Source organism: Candoia aspera, chromosome 1 (genome assembly GCF_035149785.1).
Source record: "Candoia aspera isolate rCanAsp1 chromosome 1, rCanAsp1.hap2, whole genome shotgun sequence".
NCBI lineage: Eukaryota > Metazoa > Chordata > Lepidosauria > Squamata > Boidae > Candoia > Candoia aspera.
Genome location: NC_086153.1, coordinates 129,898,333 through 129,921,969, shown reverse-complemented (window position 1 = coordinate 129,921,969; position 23,637 = coordinate 129,898,333). Strand labels below are relative to the sequence as shown.

General features: G+C 42.3%; 1 protein-coding gene across 1 annotated transcript in view; it reads right to left on the bottom strand.

Moving 5' to 3' along the window:
- The window catches only part of ELOVL5 (ELOVL fatty acid elongase 5), a 66,996-nt gene extending 49,504 nt beyond the window's left edge, over positions 1-17,492 (bottom strand). The window contains exon 1 of the mRNA XM_063313820.1: positions 17,304-17,492. The gene's annotated coding sequence lies outside the window, so the exon portion shown is untranslated. The remainder of the gene's footprint in view (positions 1-17,303) is intronic.
- Positions 17,493-23,637: the final 6,145 nt, after the last annotated feature.

The following is a 23,637-nucleotide window of genomic DNA, read 5'->3' as shown; positions in this document are numbered from 1 at the left end:
AGCTAACGCAGCACACACCTATATTAGGCAACAACAATACAGAACAACAATCCCAGATGGAGGTGGATGATCACTTTAGTGACAATGGCAAAGACATCATTTCATACTATACAAAAGGCAATGGTAAACCATTCTGGTATTTCACCAAGAAAAGCACATGGATAGATAAAATAAAGTGACTGATGATAGAGTGTTGGATGATGGTCCCTTGAGATCAGATAACGTTCAACATGCTACTTGAGGAAGAACAGTGGATCTTTTGCAATACAATGCAATATTACCATTTCAAGTCAGAAATGGCAACTAGACTGCTATCATGAAAGTGTCGACACATTTAATTTGGGGATCATGGTAACAAAATACTTAACAATTGTGAGAAACCACAAGACAACAACTACTGAAACTTCAGCAATGCATGTCTATATCTGACTGCACAAAGTACCCAAATGGCATTCAAGTATAATTGTGGATCAGAAAAACCTGCCATTACCATTGTATGCCAGTAATTTCTCAGAACTTCTCTCAGGATGTCTTAGAAACAGATACTTCATAAACTAGTAACTACTTTTGACTGACTCAGATATCAAAACATCCAAATTTCAAAAAAGAGTTTGACTAAAATAAGAAACAACTTTACGATGTTCAATAGCAGAATAACTTACCTCAGGAGATTCCAATTCTCTTTTGAGGTTTTTACAAAGAGTCTGATGTCTACTTATCAAAAATGCTGTAGTTGTAGATTTCCTGAATCAAATCAGGGAATATGAATCTTCGGGCTTCTAAATATAACAGCTCAACATTTGAAGAATTCCCATCCCTGCGATTCTATAACCTCTTCCAATTTCTAAAACATTAACTGACTGCTAATCCATATTCAAGCCTCCTTTATAAGTGTTGGTACTTCTCTTAAAATTCATTTACAATTTAGGAATGTGAATGATGGTGTTTCCCAGCCAATGGACCTGGCCATTTCCAATTGCCCCAAGTGCAGATCCTAGACATATGGTCTCCAGGTAGAAATTCTTTTGGTTCTCTTTGATTAAATTTCCTTTCTAGAATGTGTTGCAGCAAATATAATTTTTAGCGTTAACCTAAACCAGCAGAGGGCAACTCTTGGATCCTAGTGATGAAATTCCTCTGGTTAGTACATAGATGGAGACAATCAATCCCAATACTGTAGGCTAGACTGGGAAGTTAAAAAAAATCCAAGACGGTAGCAATGGTAAACTAGCTCCATATATTGCCAAAGAAAACTGCATGGAGCTATCTAGGTAGTCACAAGGAATCTAGCTTGACTCAAGAGAATTGTCAAATTTTTGATATACAAATAATCTGAGCTCCCTGGGTCAGGGTCCATGCCACCCCCAAAAGTTCTTGATTAACATCCCTCCATACGTCCAAAAGTTATAAAAATTGTAATGTTCAGTGTGAAGAAGGGGAAACTTCTTAAATACCTGACTAGAAACTAATCACAGAACAGTATGTAATTCTAACTAAATGTAAGGAAAGATTCCATTTAGTTTCCTGATTCCATTCACTTGTTGGAACCTAACTCCTGGTTGCCAATGATACACTGTATTCCAGGATTAGCATATTGTGTGAACCAAAGCTACTGGGGCTGCAAACAACTGCTTAAGAGTTTGATGTAAGCCCAGTAAATTACAGCTTATTCAGCAACACAAGAGTAAACAAAAAGTTCTTCTGCACAGATCGTGGAAGCTCATGGTTACTTTAACTGTGCTTTGCTGAATCAACTGAAATTGGTTGGATTCATACATGTTAAGCCATAATTCCAACAAACTATATTATGGCTTAGTGAAATGCTTGATGCCAGGCACGCAATAGCAATACAAACTTCAAATGAAAAGGAACTTCTATCAGAAGGGTAAGCAGCTGTGCCAGAGTTGACTTGTAATGCTAGTCAATAAGCCAGGGCTGGCTTGTAAGGCCAATCAGATCTACATTTAATTTGCCTTTTAACATCTGCTTTCATAATAATTTCATAAACCTGAAAGACAAGGGGGTGCAAGCCAGCTAGGATGGTTTGTACCTCTTAAGTCCTATCCACTCAGTCAAACCACTTCAGTCACACTACTTCCCAGTTCCATCTACCCAGAACTCTTTAGATCAGTCAAACGAAGTCCTTCTTATTAACCACGGTTGTAAACGGATCAAATACACTGTTCAGAATTACACTGTCTCTGAACATCAGGTGCCTGGAACAAAATAATGAAATCTGTCCATTAACTTTCAAGTTAATAAATTGCTATGACTGTCAGAATGCGTTTTTATAGCCACAAACTACTAGATTACAGAGAAAATTACACATTAATACAATCAGGGACTGACCACCATGAATATCCAAAAAAATTCCCTTTCCAGGAACTGCCACCTCTTTACCTTTGTATTTGTTACTGTGAGGGCTGAAGCTGGCAAGGGCAGAAGTAAAGATACACACTGTGAAAGTGCTCTCAACGTCCATGTCTGAGAAATGGACAGCAAAAGGTCTGTTACCATGCAAACTACGGAGAAGAGATGCAGGGTTTAAACTCTGGAACTGACATATAACTATGGTTAGATTCATGGAGTAGCGGATCTTCATCATCAAAAGAACATCCTTCATCTCTGCAATAAAAGCAACTTACCTTGCCCTTGAATCTTCTGCTGCTCAGGATCTGAAAATGTTTGCATTGCTAAGAAAGATGTGTCGCCAACTGCCCAGGAAGCCCGGATAGCTACAACACAATTATTTGAACTGGTGCTTTGCCTCCCACCCCACACAAACCTGAAGTAATGCTGAAAACTCCACTTTATTCAATGTATAAATATTATAGCCACAAGACAGGGCAAAGTTCAGTAATGTAGATGGCTTGTAACTCACTCCCTTTTAAATATTAGTTCTTTGGACAGTTTTGTACATGTGACATTAGCTCCTAAATTAATATTACAGCTCAGTTGAACTGGTGGCACATTTTTGAATACAGGATACTTCCTGGACAGAGCTCAAGAGAAGAGGATTAACTTTGCCTTCTGCTCATCAATTTTCCAGTGGCATTTGCTTGATCATTTTAAACGAAGTGTTAGTTTAAACAGAGCCTGGCTTTTATCCAGTGTGATTCTTTTATACTCTTATGAAAGTGTAGGCAACCTTCTGATAGCCAGAAAGTCCACTTAAAAGGTTTCTTAGGGGATGATATTGCCTACTTGGGAAGGACTAGGACTTTTAAGAGGCTTTGTGAGAGGGGAGGGTGTTGAGGGAGCTGGACTTTTAAAAAATTGTGTTAAGCCTTTTCTTTAGGACTACATCCTCTTTTTGTTTTTAGTGTACTGTGTTTTCATTCTGTTCACCACCCAGAAAGATGGATGGATATATAAGCAAGCAAGCAGGCAGCGCTACCAATTCTGGGGAATTATACTGCAGAAATTTGGTGATGTGCCTAGCAGGAGATCCTGGAACAGAGAATGCCCTCTTTTGCACTAACGTCTGCCAGAGAAGCATGATCAGTTTTGAGATACCCATTTATCAAAAAGTGGACTTAATCATCTGGGATGCACTCTGTCATCCCAGTAAACTTTTTTTCCACTGGAACAAACCTCCAGCCAGTTCAACAACCATCTGCATTTCTACAATAAATGTGCTATTAGAGGCTAGCATTTTCCTTTGCAGCCTGCCAGTTTCCTATTTTTTTTAAATGTATTTTAATTAAAAGAATATTTTAACAAAGCCAGGGAGAATAGACTCTGGCAAGTACCAAGAGAGATATGTGATACATACTACTGAGGTGCACCACAACTCCAATCCCTGTACCGATGCATGTAGCATTTCATGGATTACATTTAGACTGGATAAATTCCCATAAGTTTTTCCATTTTTCCTGACCTCCTCCTCTCTACCTCCATCCCTTCCCACTCCCCTCTGGTCTCAAGGGGTTCTTGGGACTCGAGCAATATAAGGAAGGCATGAAATCTAAAAAATTATTCACAGGCTACTAGCTCACAAGGCAACAAAATGCCTCTATCCTTACAGTACAGGCTCCAGTGTAGGACCTTTGCATAAACTGTGCAGTCAGAGCAAATCCCACTTGTACATCTCCAGTGATGCAATAGTGCCAAGACGCTCTATTAGGCACTCAACAATATCTCTAGGACAGAACTATACTACACAGAAAAGGCCCATGTATGTGGCTTAGGAAGCCTGGCTATGAGGTCTTTCTTTCCTATACCAAAACTAATGAAAATGAAATCTTGGTTCTTCAAACTTGAGTCCAGTTTGATTTTGGGGTAGAGAAAGCAGTTAATTGACAGAGACTGTAACTGATCGACACAAGGCTTATTGCAGTGGCACATCTGTGCACCATTCCTATTTATGTACTTTGTTGCTTTGTTGTACTCCGTGACATTTAAAAGTTTACACAGATTAGCAGAAAATCCCAGGAATTTCATAACCCTAATACAGAGGAATGTTACGCTCAAGCATTATACAAGAGGCATCATTAATTCCAACAAAACTTTATTAAGAACAGAAGATATAACAACTACGTACAGGGGAAGAAACCATTTTTGCTCTCTACACTTAATAGTTTAGAATGTAACCAATGCAATCCCATTTTATTTTTTTAAAATAAGGTCAGCTGAATGTGTACTCCCAATAAATTATTTAATACAGGTAGTCCTCATTTAATGAAGGTAATTGGGATCAGAATTTCCGTTGCTAAGCAATGAAATTGGAACGTGTCATATCAGGTGACTGCATCGCTTAGCGATAGCAATCCTGGCTGTCCTGTTGCCGTCGTCAAGCGAGGATCATGGGTCATCAAGTGAGGACCTCCTTGCAACTTCCTGGCAGCTTCCAACAAGCAAAGTCAGTGGGGAAGCTGGCAGGAAGTTGCAAGTCCCAAGTGGCTCACAAGCAGGCCGACAGACAGGTAAGTGGCTGCTGCCTGGTGGGGGAAGGTGTGGGGTGGCCAGCGAGGTGTGGCATGTGTGGCCAGGCGAGGCTGCTACTGGGGCAGGGAGGGTGTGCAGGTGCAGCATGAGCACAGCTGGACCAGGGGTGGCTGCTGCCCGGTATGGGAGACTTATCAGAGCGACTTGTGACCTTCCCTGCCAGCTTCCCCATTGACTTTGTTTGTGAGAAGCCAGCAAGGAAAGTCGCAAATGTTGATCACGTGATCGCAGGACACTGCAGACGTCATAGGTGTGAGGCAGTTGTCAAGTGCCCAGATCATGATCACATGACCATGGGGGTGCTGGGGTGGCTGGAACTTCAAGGACTGGTCATAAGTTAACTTCAGTCACTGAATGAGTGGTCGTTAACCAAGGACTGCCTGTAACTGAATCCACAGTATGTAGAAAAGCATCAGAATGAAGATTTCAAAGAAAACCCAAGAAGTTCTGGTTCCCAAAACAAGAAATGGTTGCTATGTGATCTAGATGAAACGGTAGCACTCTGGTGAAGAAGTACCAAGAGGTGTGAGAAAAGTGTCAAGCAGGCCTGGCCAAGCTTTGATGGACTGGTCAAGCTTTGTTGGAAAGGATAAAAATGTATTGGAACTGTAGTCCTTGGGATTTATCATGCAAAACAAGCTTTCTCTTAGCTTCCTAACTTGGTTCTTCTGGGACTCACACTTAGTCTGTCCAGCTGGACACTGAGTGGGAGGGTACATCTAGGTGAGTGAACAAATGGTAAATCTCACTGTATTTTTGTCAGATGATTGTGCATCTTCCTGGAGAGGGATTGCTTGGGGGGGGGGGTCATGGGGAAACAAGATCTTAGTTGTGATAGGCAACGGGAGATATGGTGGGAGGGGGAGTGGGCCAGACTCACAGAAGGCAGGCTTGATATCTTTGACCCCCCTTCTGCCTCTCAGGATTCCAGACCCTTGAAGCCCAGGGGCTCTGGCTGCTGCTATTAAATACCAGCCCATCTATTTGAAGACCTTCCTCGGCCATCATCTGATCATGGATGAGAAAGCAGACCTGGCTTGTATTACCAAAACCTGGATGAAGCAGGAGGGAGTTCCTCTCTTGGAAACTGGCTCGCAGGGGTTTCAGATTTGGCACCAGAGTGGTGGTGGTGGAGCTGTTGCCATCCACAAGACTTTGTTTTCATTAAGAGATGCTATTCTGCAGATACCCAGAATTGTTTATGTGGCTGGGCAGAGGGACCAGTTGGATTTACTGGTTGTGTATCATTTCTCTTGCTGCAGTCGCATCCCTGTTCAACCAGTTTGCTGAGATAGTGATTGAGTTCTTCTGACTAGTAGTGCTGGGGCATTTACCTACCTTCCCTTGGCAAGGAGACTGGAGTGGACCAGGAGTCCATGACCACTAAGACCCTACCGCAATATATTGAGGGTCCAATACACACAAGAGGTCGCACACTAGATCTGGTTTTTATCTTGGGGTCAACACAATGTGATTTGAAAGTGGGGCACTGAATGTCGCCTCATCATAGAAACTTACTGATTGCTATAGTGTTTTGTGCGGTGATCCCCATCTACAGTGAGGAAGGATATATTAGCTCCATCTACCCAAGGCTCCTGATGGATCCTGCAGAGGGTTCTTGAGCAGTTTCCCAAGGAACTGGTGGGCTGCTGATATTCTGGTTGCCCACTGGAATAAAGGGTCATCCAGGGCTCTGGGCCAGAATTCACTGGAGTGGCTCTCTCTGCTCACAGATCCTCTGCAGCCTATCAATTCAGTGAGGATTTCAGAGAGATGAAGTGGTAGAAGAAATGCCTAGAGTGCTGTTGGGAGAAGTCTGACCAGAACCTGGTACAATCTGATTTTCACGCCTACACAGTGGCGGAAGGAAGGAAGGAAGGAAGGAAGGAAGGAAGGAAGGAAGATTTCACTGCCCTTATTGCATCAATCAATTACCACCTGATGGCCCTTTTCAAGGCAACTTGTTCCTTTTTCAGAGGATGATCACCAAAACCATCTAAAATGAAGACTTCTTGTAGCATTAGGCAAGCAAAACTGCTCAGGTTCAAGAGGAATTAGATTCCATCTGGGCAGTGCCAATAAGAATGACTGGGATCTTGTCTTGTGATGTGATCTGGGATCAATTGGAGTGTGTGAGTCCAAAGGAACTGAATAGGGCCCTCTGTTCTCTTAGTTTGACTACTTCTCAGTTGGATTCCTGCCCCCCATGGCTGATTAAGGCCTCCCATGGCCTCAGGAGGTTGGATCAGAGCAGTAGTAAGTTCTGAAGGAAACTGTAATGTGCCCTATGCTCAAGAAGTCTTGGACAACTTCAGACCTGTCTCCAACCTTTCTTTTCTAGGAAAGGTCATTGAGAAAGTGGTGACCCTACAACTACAAAGGACTCTAAGGAAGCCTATTATTTCAACCGTTGGCACTCAGGGTTCAGGCCAGGATACAGCATGAAACAGCATAGGTTGCATTTGTGTATGTTTAGAGACTGGATCAAAAGAGTGCCTGGTTCTCCTTGATCTCTCAGCAGCTTTAAAACCATCAACCAGGGTATCTTGCTGAACTATCTCTGAGTGACTGGAATGGGGGAAATGGTTCTGTAGTAGTTACTACTCCTTCTTGAAGGGGTGGTTCCAGCTGGTGATGGTGAGAGAGATTTACCTGAAGATGTCTACTCTGTGAAGTGCCTTTGTCTTTGAACATCTGCATAAAAGTCATCCACAGACAAAGGGTTCAGTATCATCAATATGTTGATGATACTCCATATATCTCATCCCTGGACTAAAAAGGTGATGGAGTGTAGTGCTGACCAGTGCCTGGAGGCTGCCAGGGACTAAATGGGGAGGAACAGACCAAATAAATCCTTCCAAAAAGTACTGGCAATCAGTTTGTGGGCCTAAGTATTCCTGGGAAATTCCATCTCTGATTCTGGATGAATTATATCCCCCGCTCAGAGGTGGTCCCCAATTTATAGCAAGACTCACAGCTCCTGCTTGAAAAGCAGGTGGCAGGTATGACTAGGAGGGTTTTTGCATAGTTACATCTTGTACACTACTTCTGACTGACTGAAGTAGTGTACAAGAGGTAACTTGGATACTACACTGAAGCTGTGCTCATGCCCTAGTCACTTTCTGTTTGAACTACTGTAACGTGTTCTACATGGGGCTACTCTTGAACCTTTGGAAACTACAGGTGATACAGAATATGGCTGCCCAAGCAATGATTGGTGTGTCATGATACGCTGTCAGCCTTTCGAGGTAGACCAGACTCAAGAAACCAATGCCATGCAGTACTTTTATTGTAACAGCTATAGTAACAGTCTCACAGGTCTGAATGTGCTTCACCCTCCCTCCCTCCATCTTCTTTTGAACTAGGGAGGGGCTTATCTGAGATATTTTCTCAAGTTACTTTCTTGACCTGGGCAAGCCCCTTTTATCTGACAGCTGCCTTGGTAGCAGCTCTTCCTCCTGTACTTCAAGGTTACTCCGTCTGCTATGTATACTCAGAAGACCCCACTGCTTTAGGAGCTGCACTGGTTGCCACTCAGCTTCCAGGTGCAATTTAAGGTGTTGGCTGTCACCTTTAAGGTCCTATATATCTCCTGGTTATCTGAGGAATCACTTTCTCCTTTATTCATCTGCCTGTCCACCAGATTAAATAGAGTCAAGTCCCTCCAAGTCCCATCCCTATGGAATTGTCATCTGACGGAGCCTCCAGATCAGGCACTTTCAATTTATTTATTGATCAAATTTTGCCACCGCCCATCTCCCCCCAATTGCTGATCCACTCTTTAGAACTCCCTCATGGCAGGGATTTGGCCAACTCTTAGGCTTTAGGAACACTGTAAAGACCTACCTGTTTTGTCTTGCACAGGGCATGCTGTAATGGAAGGTGGGGTTCATGGGAAAATGGTGTTTGTATTTTACAGGTTTACTATATCTGTTTTATCTTTTTATTTTTATACGTATTTGGGATTGGGAAATTTTTAATATGTTGACACTGTTAGCTGCCCAAAGCCTTTGGGAATAGGCAGCATACAAAATGAATGACTAAATTAATAACTAAACCAGCATTCGTTTCTAAGTGTCTGAGTCTGTGGACAAAAAAGGATGACTCACGCTGAGGGTATTTTCTGGCCCTCATCTATGGTAATGGGGGATTGAAAAAATCTTTGCATAAGCTAGGAACAAGTTTTTCTGAAGAAAAACCAAGACTTACTTACTTACTTACTTACTTACTTATTTATTTATTTATTTATTATTTTAGATTTATTGAACTTGTAGGCCACCTAATTCCAGATGACCCTGGGCAGTTTTATAAAATTAAAGCAACTATAAATGCAAACATGACTCCTGCAATAAAAACAGCATCCATTCAGGGAGCAAAATCCCCTGTCCAAATTCCTCACAACTCCCAGAGACTATCCATCCATCTAACCCAAAGTCAGGTTCTTAAAAAGCTCCTGAAGATGGGCAACATTTCTTCATAAGCAAGGCCTGTCTCCCTAACCTTTCAGGCTGCCAAGAAGCAAGTGAATAGGGATGACCTAGCAGACCAGTGTTTCCCAACCTCATGCTGGCTTGGCTGGGGAATTCTGGGAGTTGAAGTCCACACGTCTTAAAGTCAGTGAGGCTGAGATACACTGTTGTAGACATCGTTTACTTAAAGAAGAGAGAGGCAACTGGCTTCCTTTCAATGTTTCAGACTTCAACAGACTGAGGCATAACTTATCTTTTCTCCTGGAAAGAACAAGCATGCTCTCTGAAGTGCTCCTTGGTCCTCAGCTATCCCTGGAGTTATGGTGAGGAGCATCCTTCCATAGATGTGGCATTAATTATGAAAGAGAACTCTGACACTTCCTGAGCCAGTTGGATTTGGTGATACCTTGGTTTCTTCCTATCTTGGAAACTGCAACATGCTGTCCATGCTGTCCTTGAAAGTGCCCAGAAGCAAATGTGGCAGCCCAGCTATTAACCAGTGCAAGGTATAGAGATCACAGGAATGTCTGTATCAAAAGATCTGCACTCACTGTTGCTTACAGGGCAAGTTAAGGTGTCCATACTGACCTTTAAACCCCTAAAACAGGTTTTCCCACACTGTGAGGTATACCTCCCTTGGGAAGGTGTGGACAGAGTCCAGGGAAGGCATGAAGAACCTTTTACTTACACTGTTACAATAAATCCACCTTTCTCAAAGTTTCATTGTATTGTTCTCATTGTTCATTTGCATTTATTTTGGCAATTGGATTCTAAGGGGAAGTGTGTACATTAACATTACAACAAAGGGAGGTATGATGGCAGACAGTTTAGGAACCCCTGCCCTAAATGGTCCTGTGAATAGCTGCATGATCCTGGGAAAAGACACAGCCGCTTTAACGAGCTGTGCAGTAGATGGATGCTGCTATTTGTGACCCCACGTGCTCTGAAGCACCTTTTTGGAACTGAATCTGAAGTGCTGCATAGTCTGCTAAGGATTGGTGTAGGAATAACTCAATTCTCTGCAACTAATTTACTCAACTGCAACACTGGTGTGCGCTATAATTTTCAGACGTGCAGATATATTACTGAATTGCAGCAAAACATCAAGGATTCCTGTGACACCTACTGAGTAGCCAGTTTATTATAGCTATAGTGAAGACAGTGCATGCTGTTATTTAAAAGAGAAGGGTAGACATATCAAATACAATATTCACATCACAGAGGCACAATTAAGAAGTAAAAACTTACAATTTATTGTTAAAACAAAAAGAAAATGTGAAGACAAGATCATGAAAGTCAGCTTTCTTAGCTACGTAAGACGTAAGAGCAACCTTGACGTGCTATCATGAGATGGTGAGACCTACCCTTTCCTGCAGCTTTAAAACAAGTGGGAAATTGGAAATTGTACATGGTAGCTTCAAAACAGAAAACAAACTCCTACCCGTAAGACAGGCTGTCACAAGGAGGTGGAATTCCAGCTAAAGGACTGTTTAGAGCAGGAAAATGTGTGATCTGAATACTCAGTTACCAGACAACGTTTAAAAAAGAAGTCTTGCATTTACACATTATTCACATATCAACTAAACAGGTACTGAGTGACATTTTCCAGAAAGAAGCCAATATTTCAAGTTTCCACCTTTTTAAAAGTTCTTATTTTAAAATCCCAGAGGTCAGTAAATGCCATCTAGGGATGTATGTCACAGGTCCTATCCTGCTGGATCCAACATTGAACTATGGTTAGTTTAATCATAATCTAAGTAAATCACAATTTGCTAGTTCAGTAATAAACCATGCTTTACAAACACAACATACTAAAACAATACCAAACCAATGACATTACAGCTTAGGTTAAAAGTGAAGAATTTAGTATTGCTGGCAAGATAACAGGAATACATTTTCTCAAACTTTGATAGAACCCTTGACCTGGTTCACATAACACAGCATGACATGGTTTGGTTTAACCATGATTTCTTGAATATGCTACAATTCAGCACATAATACTTAGCCAGCCACACACTGCACAAGTCCCAAAACCATGGCTTAAAATTACAGTGGCTGCGTTCATACAGCATACAACATGCTACACTAAAAAAAAACATGGAAGATATATTTTAGCACAATATGCAAAGCTTTTGTGTAAAGAAAGAGATATGGTAAAGATGATTTTCTCCTTCCAATAACACCAGCGTGAGAGTTCATAATTGCCTGAATAACATTCCTCAGAATAGAAGTCTCCTCAGCAAGTATTGCTTGTATTCTTATGCAACAAACATTACTTTCTCAGAATTTCAGGGCTTTCTACCTGACTGTTCCATAGTAGCACATCCAATAGTTCTTTAAGAACACTTCACTCTTGGTTCAAACTCTGTTTGAAAAAATGTGACAAGTCATCTGCTTGGACAATGTCTTTTCTATTTGAATTGTATAGCTTCTTCTCTCCTCCACCCAGACCTAAAACCTTTCCCTGCTTCCCAAGTTTGTGTGTTTCAATGTAATTGTCAGGAGGCAATAGAAGGCCCGCACAGACCATAATTGTCATCTACCAATAAGCTAAGAAAGAACCCCCTGCACCACCAAGAGCTCTCTTAAAGACCCTTAAAAGCATAAGCCCATTCTGAATCCGTAGTTACTGCCCTGAAGGATGAAGTCTCTTTGTCTATTATACATCTTACCATTGCAAAGGGAGAAACAGCTATTAATGGGGTTCCATTAAGAAGACAGCAAATGGTGAATCACATTTTTACTATTACGCAAAAAGAACCATCTGGATGTTCTGCTTCTGCTATCAAACTGCTTGGGAAATCCTGGCATGAAAAAGTAGTGAAGAGAAGCCTGCTTTTTCAAAATTACTTCATGCAAGCCTTTACAGCACTTACCGTTTCTAACGCCAGTTAAGTCTTTCACTTTTCTTCCCCCTCCTATTTCCTCCTTTCACTTCTGTTTTCATTCCCCCATAGGATCCTTCTCATCTCCGAACTATGAAGCACAAATCTGAATCAAATCTAGATTTCCAAAATGATTGACATCTGGCTCTCAATTCTGGTCAAGTCAATATTATTATTTATACCCAATGCATTACAAAGCAATTTAGGATATCTGGGCCATGCTATTGGCAGCTCCGGATAAGCTTAGGCACTAGAAAGGATCACATTTTAAATTCTACACTCACTATTCCTTGGCAGAAATTCAAAGGCTTAAAGCAACTTTGATTTGTATAAAAAGAGAGTACAGTTCAACCCTCAGCTGAGTTTTAGCACTTCTCTTCCTTGCAGCCCTCACATCCCACCAATCCTGCTCTAGATTTTATTTGATGTCAATGCAAGCGTGAAGGGAATCACAAAACGGTCTCCCCATTCTGACTCCTTCCATAGGTGGAAGAAAACTACCCAGATCCTTTCTATCAAATTCAGGTAGGCCAGAATATTAATTTGTATTTCAAATGCCTCATCTTGATTTTTTATTCTGTGTGAACTACAGGAAGACAGCAGACCTCTTTAAAAAGTTCTGATGCCATTCATATAGAAAGAAAACATGTAACAAGTAAGTATTGTAAATTGCCCAGAGTCCCTTTTGGGAGATGGGCGGTGATAAATTTGATTGATTAGTAAGTAAGTAAGTAAGTAAGTATTAGCTCATCACACAGAACCCTAAAGTAGGTCCTTAGTGCCCAAGGAGAATAAAGAACTAAAGTTGCACCAATTTAAATTGAATGCAACAAATTAAATTATCTATATGATCTATACGCCATAAAGATTTCTTCCAATAAATTATAGTACTTATATCCAATGTTGAGAGCATTGTATGGCGCAGAGTGGTAGGCGACAGTATTGCAACCGAAAACTCTCCCCACAGCCCGAGTTCGATCCCAGCGGAAGCTGGAGTCTCGGGTAGCTGGCTCAGGTCGACTCAGCCTTCCATCCTTCCAAGGTCGGTAAAAGGAGCACCCAGCTTGCTGGGGGAAAGGTAATTATGACTGGGGAGGGCAATGGCAAACAACCCAGCTATAGTCTGCCAAGAAAATGTCGCGAAAGTGGCATCCCCCCAAAGGGTCAGGCATGACTTGGTGCTTGCACAGGGGACCTTTCGCTTCATATCCAATGTTATGATTTATTTAGCCTATCTGATAAGTACATGTTAACAGTGTAATTCTTTCCAATAAGAAGAATGGCACTACAAAACTACCACCAGCTAAGTGTTTTGTGCCATATAGCACTTTATTACTCATTTTTGTTCCAAACACAGACTCAGAGAAATGCAGCCAGATCTATTTCTAACCGAGGGATTATATACCTGCAAAGCAAGAGAAGCTGGCAATTAACTGGAGTAAAAACACTATTTCCCTCTGAACTTCTATGAACTTTTTATGTAAATAGTAGTTATCTTGGGATTATATCATTTATCCTCAATAGCTAAAATACTCCAAATACATATCTTAAAGTTTGCTACCAACCAGCAAGTGCACTGAGATAGGAAACAGAAAAGCAGAGGTGGCTGCAAGGCAACCCTATGCCTTTTCTTCGGAGAATGACAGGCAGAAATGGAATAAATTCCTTTGACAGAGAAACCACCCATGGTTCTTCTATGCCGCATGTTATAGAATCATCTGGATCCTTGAAGAAGTCACTAAGTAGGTCAGAAGTATGTAAATTTTCCTGAGCTGAGGGCCACATCATGCTGGGAACTGCATTATAAAAAAGGGTGTGGCCACATAAAATGCTTTAAAGGGTTATGGAGACAAAGATGGAATTGATAAAATATTAATATTATTGCAATTATTAACTTCTATTTTTCACATACCCATAAACTCAAAAATAACCCTCTCCCTTTGTTGTAGAGACTATGGAGATGACCTTGAGGAAATATTCAGAAGCCGTTACAAAAACAAAAAAGGGCACAAGCATTACTTGAGCCCTGGGAAAGGAAGTCATATTAGGAAGAGACTCAGGCTGGCTCCTCCCTAACTCAATGGGGGTATAAGAGGGAGGGGAGGAAAGACAAAATCAGAGTTGCAAGATTCTGTTGCAATAGCCTATCTCAATAAAGCTTAGTTCTAGTCTTCTTGTGGAGTCTGTTTCTTGATCTGGACAACCTTGAAGACTTGACATGTATACATGAATTGATTACCAGGTTAAAAATAAATGAATGTGAGCAAGGTAAGTAACAAGTGCACAAAGCAAATACACACCCAAGAGTGATAGAATGAGGCAGAGGATGTTGGTGTGTTACTGGTGATCAAGAGTATCTGGGAAGATGGGTTCTGCATCTGAATCTCTGGTGGGTGCACATGGTCCCCAGGTTACAGGATGCACACTTTTGAGATAAGGTGACAGCCATAGTCCTTGTGCTATCACAGTATGTTACTGGCATTTTCCAGCCACAAAATGTGGGAGCCATCCATGCATATCATGACTCATGGGTGTTTTTAGAACTGCCAGGAACAAGACTCTAGAATGTCTACTGTTATCACCATTTTGTGTCATCGTTACAACAGTTCTTGTCTTTTTCCTACCTTAGTGCTGTAGTAACCACTACAGGCAATACTGTGATCCTGGTGTAACAGGACCCTAAGATTAGCTCTCAGGACTATAATATATTATCTTACTGGTCTCTTCTTTCATTGCAAGAAACATTCCACAATCAGCAGATTTCACTCAGAGGAGTCAGGACAGATCTTATATCATGAGACCAAGCTTTCTTGCTGACTAAGCAATGGTGTTACCTTTCAAATCTACAAAACTCATGCAGTGCAGAACTTTTTGTACTGCAAGAGTCCAGGTGCAATTAAGCTCTGAAGATGGAGATTTCTACCTTTTCATCTAACAAGAGCAACATAGTATTTAATAAGCCATACTACCCTTTTGTGCAGTCTATTTTTGTAATATCAAAGAAAGGGAATTAAGATATTTTATAGACCACATCAAATCATAATCCCTCAATTAAACATAAAACCTTAAGACACAGTCACTAATGTGATGATGTATCTGCACCACACACCTACTCCAAGATACCAAGGTATTATACAACAATTCTGCCAACTTGAAAATAATTATGTCGCTGTTACTTCTAACATTTCCCTGCTTCCTGATCAATATAATTACGCAATTAAGTAGAACCATAGTAGTCCTACAAAACACAGAAATTCAGCCTTGGGGAAGGGATAGACAACATTTGCTTTCCAATGCAGTCTAATGAGATTACCCTCCTTGATGCAATCAAGAATTCTTTGCTGAAAAGAAAAGGGAGGATATTTGCCTTCATCTGAGCCACACAACACTGATTGGCTGATCCTTCTTAAGTTTGCATTTGTATTTCCATAGTACATCTTATGGAATACACTGTACCTTTCACATTTTCTGATTGATGGGTGAGTGCAATCTGAGCTAAGAAGAATTAACAAGTTTTACAAGTGTGTTGCTCAAAGAATATTGCTTCCTGGACGCTTCAATAAAAACTGAACATGAGGCATTATCCAGTCTGTAACTGTGTAGTAAAGTAATGAAATATATTTTTAGAGTTTAAAAAGCAACCAGATGTATGTTTACTTAAATGCTATTTCTTTTCAATCACTGGGGCATACACCCAAGAAAATGTGGATAGTATTGCAGTCTAAATGTGTTAGTTGACAAGGGATATGTGCCAGAGTCAAGAAAAATCATCATGTATATAAATCCTGGAAGAGTTTGCTCAATGAATTGCATAAGGAGTGGAGGGGCTGAATAGCTGCAGACAACTGTAAAGATCATACAGACTTACAGGACTACATTCTTATACTGAATACTATAGGCTATCATCAATGTTGGACTGGGATCTAGAGCAGAAAGCCATATTCAATCATCTTTTAATTGCAAACCCCAACTCAGTTCTAACTAGAGAAAGACTTTATTACAGAAGAGTCCCATTACGGTAGTCGCTGCCAATACAAGACTTACCTGCTCAAACCCACACCAAAGTGCATATTCATCGCACATAACAATGAGAGAAGCATACAGTTTTCATAGGGAGTTGCTTCAAAGGAGCAAGACTCTTAGACTGAAATGCATTCACCTATGTTCTGTCCGTCATTTTCTAATGCAAAAGAGGCAACCTGGTGCCCTCCAGATGTTTTGGGTTGCAACTCCCATCAGCCCTAGCCAGCATGACCAACGGCAAAGGGTTCTGGGAACTGTAGTTCCAAAGCATTAGATCGCCTTTCCCTGCTACAGTACAACCAGCTCGGGTGCAAAGTGCCAGCCGGCATGATCTCCTCCAGAAGCGGCAAAGATTTGCGGAGCACCGCGCTGCAGCACTTGTTGCAATTCTTTGCGCTCCTGCAAGGAAAACAAGGAGCAACTGGTTTGCAGCCTTTCGTTAAAACTCGCGATAGGCCGCCTCACCTTCTCTTCGCCTTTTCCTTTTACCGCCCAGAGCAATAACGGTAAAGCGAGAGAAGGGCGGATGCACGTGCAGCGCGTCCTGAAAGGTCTTTTGGGGGAGGAAGAACCGAGCCCACAGACAAAAGGGGCTCCCTCCCATTTGCACAAACGCTGCCAGAACCATCCGCTTCTTCCATCCCCGCCCCGGCCGGCGCCTCTCGGAGTAGCCCTCGATGTCTGTGAGCGGGTTTCAGCCAACCATCGGCCGCTGCTCCTGATGCCAGGATGTGGGGAAGCCGGCCGCTCTCGAGGAGCCGCTACTTCCTACCTTCAGATGCTCTGCTCGCCAGGGGTCGTGCCCTAAACTAGCCGGCGCGGCGGCCCCGATTAAGAAGCGCGCGCCCTGGCTCCCTCCGCCCGGCTTTTCCCTTCCCTACGAGGAAGACCCGAAGCCGGGAGCATCCGCCCTGGAAATCAACAGCTGCGCGCCCACCCCACCCAGCTATCCCCACCTCGGAGGCAAGGGGGGGCCCACCTGGCCTGGATCCTGCGCAAAGGACTTGTCCGGACCCACGCTTCTCCTTCCTCGCGTCCTCAGCAGCCGTGGGCAACTTAAGGGAGCGAGCGATGGATCCCGGCAGCAAAGAAGGTGGAGAGAGAGCGGCGGCAGCTCAGTCACGCTGCAGAGGCAGGCGGGGAAGGACGAAGGGGCGGGTCCAAATTGCGGGCTCAAGCACCGCTCGAGGACGGAAAGAAGGGGAAGGAGAGGAGAGCGCGATCTCCGGCTAAATTGTGGGCTGGCTGTGACGTAGCAAGGCTGGCTGGAGGCAAATGGGAAGGGATCAAGGGGGGACTTATGACGTCATGCCGATGTGGCGCGAGGAGGAGAAGGGGGTACTTGAAAGACAATGGGAAGTCCGGGAAGGAAGAAAAGATCAAAGAAAAACTCTTGAGCCTGGTTCGCAAGCGCTGCACTACATTGGTTCTGGGGGGTGGGGTGCTCACAAAAATCAGAGGATTTACTCATAAGTAAAGCTGTCGTCTTCTGCAGAGTTAGGGATATCTAAAAGATTGTACCCTTATCTATCCTTAGGCGGTAGCGGTCGTTGAAGTGTCATAGTTCAGCGCTACGGCTGCAAGTTGATGGCTGTTGGGATCGCAGTCTAAAGGTTTCAGCCGTAACGAAGTCGGCTATTCGCACGGAGGGCAAAGTGATAAGCGCGAATCAGCGCCAGCAGTTCAGAGTCCTGCATATGAATCTGATAGATACGCTTGCATCACGTGCCAAGCCAACTTAGTGTTAACCTTGGTTTTTTAGGATTTTTAAAAATGTATTTATTGTGTCAATCCAGCCCATTTGCCTAACTTCTGGATCAGTACACTGTGCAAACCCAGGAAGGAATAAGCAAATAGGTGAAGCGTGTTGTGTGAACGCAGCCAGAGCTGGCAAAGAGGCGTCTTGCAAGCCCAGCGCGGGAAACAAATCCGGCTGCAAAACCCTACTTGGTATGAGAAAACCGAGCGCCTGCCGAGACATGACGCTAAAAAAATGTGGGAGGATCGAAGACAGGACGGGATTGTATTGGGAGCAAGATGTGTACAAGGGCGTGGATGTGCGGGACGCACGCATATGTGTGACCTGACTCCCATCCCCAGGAAGCCGGTTGCTTCACTGTCGCCCCTTGTTTGCTGTAGCCTTGCTGGGCTCCTGGAGGCGAGAGCAATAACCCTTGCCCTCCCTTTCACATCAAACCTTTGCACCTCTGGAGGAGAACGGGGGCGCTAGATCACCCTATGTGCTGAGGCGTATCTCCGCCCGATTCGAGGGCGGATCCCAGCAGAGTTCACAGCTTCGCTTCCTCTCAGCAAGCTACATCCCGCGGGTCACCCCACTTGCCCGGCAGCGGACGTGGCCAATCGGAGGTGGACAATTGAGGGGGCGGTACCTCAAGCCTTTTGGAGGCGGGCCGTTCGCCTGCATTGACCGAACAACCTCGGGCGTGGTTTGCCCTCGGGAGGATGTGGTGACTTGTCTCTGTGCCTTGCCTAATATTTTTTAATCGGAGAAAAAAAAGGATTATATCCCACTTTTTGCATGCTCTGGATTTGTAATGCCAAAGGAAAGTTTAGAAGGCATAATTTTAAAAGAACATACTTTCCTGTAGAGTTTCTATAATGTTTTTTAGATACTTACAGGAAAACATTTTTCCTGAAATACAACTATGAAGATCTTTTCAGTTAATATTCAGGTAGGATAGCAAGAGATTCTGTGAAGGGAGGCAGGGTTAAAGTCAATATGTGTAATAGTTCAGGTGTTGTACTAGCATGGGGAAAGCGGGGTCATAGTCCCTCCTTTGGTGTGGAAACTCACTGGATGACTTTGGGCCAATTACTCTCTCAATCCAACCTACCTCACAGGGATGTAAATAACTAGGGTTGTGTACAGTATTTCTTAACACTAATCCAGAAATAGTTCCACATAATGCTAGAAATCATGGTTTGTACTGGTCTTGATTTGTTGAACAAGCCATAGTCTAGTTCAGACAATATCTCAGCCAGGATTGGGCAACCTCAGATATCGAGCCTGGATGCACCACCCCAAACCTCTTTCTAGTGGCCCCAGAACTTCCCTAATGATCTTAATGGCTGAAAATAGACCCCAATTTGAGGCAAGAAAATCAGTATAATTTAAGCCTCTTCTAGAGGTTAACTTAGTTTATTTAAAAAGATACACCATCACAGAAAAATGGTCCAATTGTAGAGGACTATAGAAGTCCTGGCTTTGCTCACATACATCATATGGTACCACCTACTTTCCCCACTTCAGCCCTCCCACTCCAAAACAATGGATGAATGAGGCCTCCGGTGAGCCAAATATTGCCTAACCCTGCCATAAGACTATAAACCATAGTTTACAAACCAAAATAGCTAGGCCAGCATGCCAAACCAGAGACAAAGACACAATTTTATGACTTAGAATAATACATAAATTTGGACAGCCAGTGGCTTAGAAATTACAAGCCATTCTGGAAACCATTTTGTTTGTATCCATAACAGGCTCTCAAAACTCCAAATGTGCCTGTTGGCCCCTAAGTTTGGGGACTTCTTTGTTACCCCATAATGTCTGAGTTCACATGAGTGCTAAGGCATAATATAGTTTGGTTTTAGTCAAACCTGGAGAATGGTTTAGCATGATATATGAACCAGGTGATTATGACTTGTTCAACAAATCATTGTTAAAATAAGTCATTGATTAGCATAAGATAAAGGTAACTTCTATGCTTACCTCCATGGCATATAAGCAGGTCAGAAGTTCTGGAATTGGTGTGCAAACACAATATACTGTGAAACTTTTATGACTGAAATAAAATCTGCAGGTCAAAGTCCCTAGCCTCTCCTTCAGACTGTTTAAAAACCAAGAAATGAAGAAGGTAAAACATGCCTCATAAAAGTGGTTTATAGAAAGTCACCCTTTAGAACCTCGTTCCATTCTTAAATGGAGCTGCTAACAAGAATACAGTTCAAGAGTTATTCCTGACTATAAATTGAATGTAGACGATGGGAAGAATTGTTAGGTTGTCCTTAAAATTAATGATGGAATGTTGGGGACATGGTGACTCTTGTACGTGTGACTTGATACATTTTTAGGACTTTGTAGGTCACAGTCTTCAGTTATGCATAGGAAGTAAGAGGAAGCCACTAAGTGCAGATGCTAAGATTTCTATTTCAACCTTTGGTTGAGGTTTCTGAGAAATCATCATCAAAGACCTATGCTGTATACACCTGATCCATATCACATGTTAAGCCAATATATGATTTGATTGGTTTCTAAAAGAAATATTTAATACTATTTTTATAACTTGCCCCAATCCCAGAGGACTCTGGATGGCGTTCAGCAGTATATATATATAAACCAAACAAAAGCAAAAAGCCCAACATCATAATAAAAACATTAGAAACCAAAAGTAAATTCAAGATCCCAACCAGCCACATGGGGCCAAAGGCTTGTTGAGATAAAACTGCTTTAAGATGTTTCTGAAATATCAGTAAAGTGGGGATGTATATACTTTTGTGGGGAGAGTATTCAACAAAGTGGAGGCTACTGCTTGCTGCCTCACCTACTTCAAGTTTATGGCTGAGCAAACCATCACTTAGGACTACAGTGTAAACCTACTCATCATGTCTTACAAATGGGCAGATGCGGTTTCCAGGAGCAAGAAGACTGCTGTGTGTTTAAAAGCTGCACAGTGTTGTGACACTTGAACCTGGGGATTTGATTACTTAAAAGATGGACTATTTCCACATATAAATTGGTCACTGAACGTTATTCCAAAGTAGGAACTGCATGGATCCAAGCAGTTCCTGGTTTTCCCTTGTGAATGGTTTAGGGGATTGACCTCCAGAATGGGAATGTGTAGTGAAGTAATTTTACTTATTCTGGAGATTCTTCAGTTACATGAAATAAATGACTGTATTACTGCTGGGGTGTTTCTGTTAGCACTGCAGTTATGGAGAGCCCTTCAGAGCTAGGGTTTAGGCCTGTCTTTTAGCCACCTCCCCCATTTCGGGGTTGCTAAATTACATGCTGGTGGAGTCCAAGATTTATTTATTTGGATTCTAAACTGGACTGGATTAATAATTAAAATACTAATGACCCAGGTTGTGCCTCAGATCATCAGTTCATAATTTGTGCAATCTCAGACTCTCCTTTTACATCAGAATAAGAATAAGGAAGCTGCCTTACATTTGTTCAGGCCATTTTACTGCTCTTGAATCAGTTGACTTCAGTGTATGGTCTGGAGTTCTAATGTGGTGAGAAAGGGATAAAAACTCCCCACCCACATTTCTTAAAATGTTGTGTAATTTTTGGTCTTTAACCCACTAATGACTTATCATCAAACCTGAGCATTAGCCACAGTGATGAGAAAATGAAAACGTGCATGTGTCACAATGCAAACCACTCCTTTTTGTGCATGCATCCCCATGTTGGAGACAAGTATGTCAGTCACAGATTTGGGTCATGACATGATGCACACAGTTTTGTTAGTTGCCCCCCTTGCCCCCTTCCTTCGTAGGTGCCTGCTGTCTCTAACTATGACAGAAAGATATCCTGGAAAACATCTTTATATGGCATAGCCTTATGATGTGGCCTTCATCTCATCCCCAACTCATTTGGAAGGCAACTTAAAGTTCTATTTAGCTTTTTTTGTTCTCCGATAGTATTTTCTCCTCCTGACACAATTTATGAGGCTTCCTCAGGGATGCAGTTAATGATGCTATTGGGGGCTGGGATCTGCCTAGCTCCCATTGGCCATTTCAGGCTGCTGTGGGCATGCCCTCTGCCATCTGACTGCTGAGCATGGGCCTCCACAACCTCTTTGGCTTAGACTAGAGAAAGGACCAGATACCTAGCATCCACAGAAGAATCTCCCTGGTCAAGCATTACACAAATTCCATATATATGTAAGTTTAACAGTCTTCTGAAGGAACTTGGGACTCATGCTTTTTAAACATGAGTTTCATGCCCTTTTGAAAGAGCACCAGAGCATTAGTCTTGTGTGCGTAGAAAGTCAATTTTAACCAGATAAGGGAGATGGATCCTACTAGCTGTATGTTGCTGATTCTGTCCCAAATGAGCACATTACAGGTTTTCAATGGCTTCCGCCAACAAGGAGTTTCACATGGCCATATCTTTTAGTCTTTTTATTACGTTTTGGGATGTCATTTTGGATACCCAAAATTTTGGGCTACTTCCTGGTGCTGCTGGCCATAGCCATCCACTGCCATTCCCGCCATTCCCTTGCAGGACTCATCAGTTGCACCCTTCCACTTCATCCCACACCCCTGCACCATACCTGTTACTTGACTGACAAGGCACAGCCCCAGGGGAGGGGTGTGGGATGAAAGAGCTTCTTGCCGCCTCTCTCTGATCCTTGTGACCTATCAGTTGGGGTAGTTCTGAACACTGGTGTAGCACTATAAAGAGCCAGTGTGATGTGATGGTTAAAGTGTTATGCCAGGGTCAGGGAGACCAAGGTTCAAGTCACTCATGGAAACTCACAAGATAATTTTTAGCATCTTCCTCTCTGTCTGCCCAACCTGTCTCACAGGAGAGTTGTTATCAGGATAAAACAAAAGAAGAACACCATGTAAGTTGCCTTGAGCTTCTGGAGAAAACATGGGATATAAATCCAGCAACTTAAATATTTGTTCCTGCATGCAGTATTTGCTCCTGCACAAAACTGCTTTAGTTGCTTTTTATATGAATTACTGCTGCCTTTTGCACCTATTTTTCTTTTAGGGAAAAAACAGTCATCTAAACATGATGAGAAGGTTACCTGAACGTGCTTATTTCTAAAAATGAGAGAAGGACCAGTAGCCCACTTCTCACATGTAAAAATTCTTCAAAAAGATACAGGGCCAAGTTAGATATGTGAGGCAATTATATGGATGTTGTATACTATTTTGTTCCCTCCTGTTCATATACCAACTGTGAATGTTATATTTTTAAACAAGAAGGAGCATAAGAGGAAAGGGAGAAAAACTTCCCTTGCTAAGTTTCACAACTTAAAGCATTTTCCTCTCTTCCTATGGAAAGAATAGCCTCACCTACCAGTTTTATATGTAAAATGGGCAAACCCAAATGCTACATACATGCATTATACACATGTATTTGCAAAGATAAAAAGCATAGAGGAGATAGTGTGTGATGACTAGAATCTCATCGACTATATGCTCAGTTACATTCTGAGATAATAGATTGTTTTTGAAGTACAGTATAGCCAGTGATGAGGAATTATGGGAGTTTATGGGAGTTGTAGTCTTAAAGACCAAGTTGACTCTAATGTAGTGGACCAAGTGGACCTCTA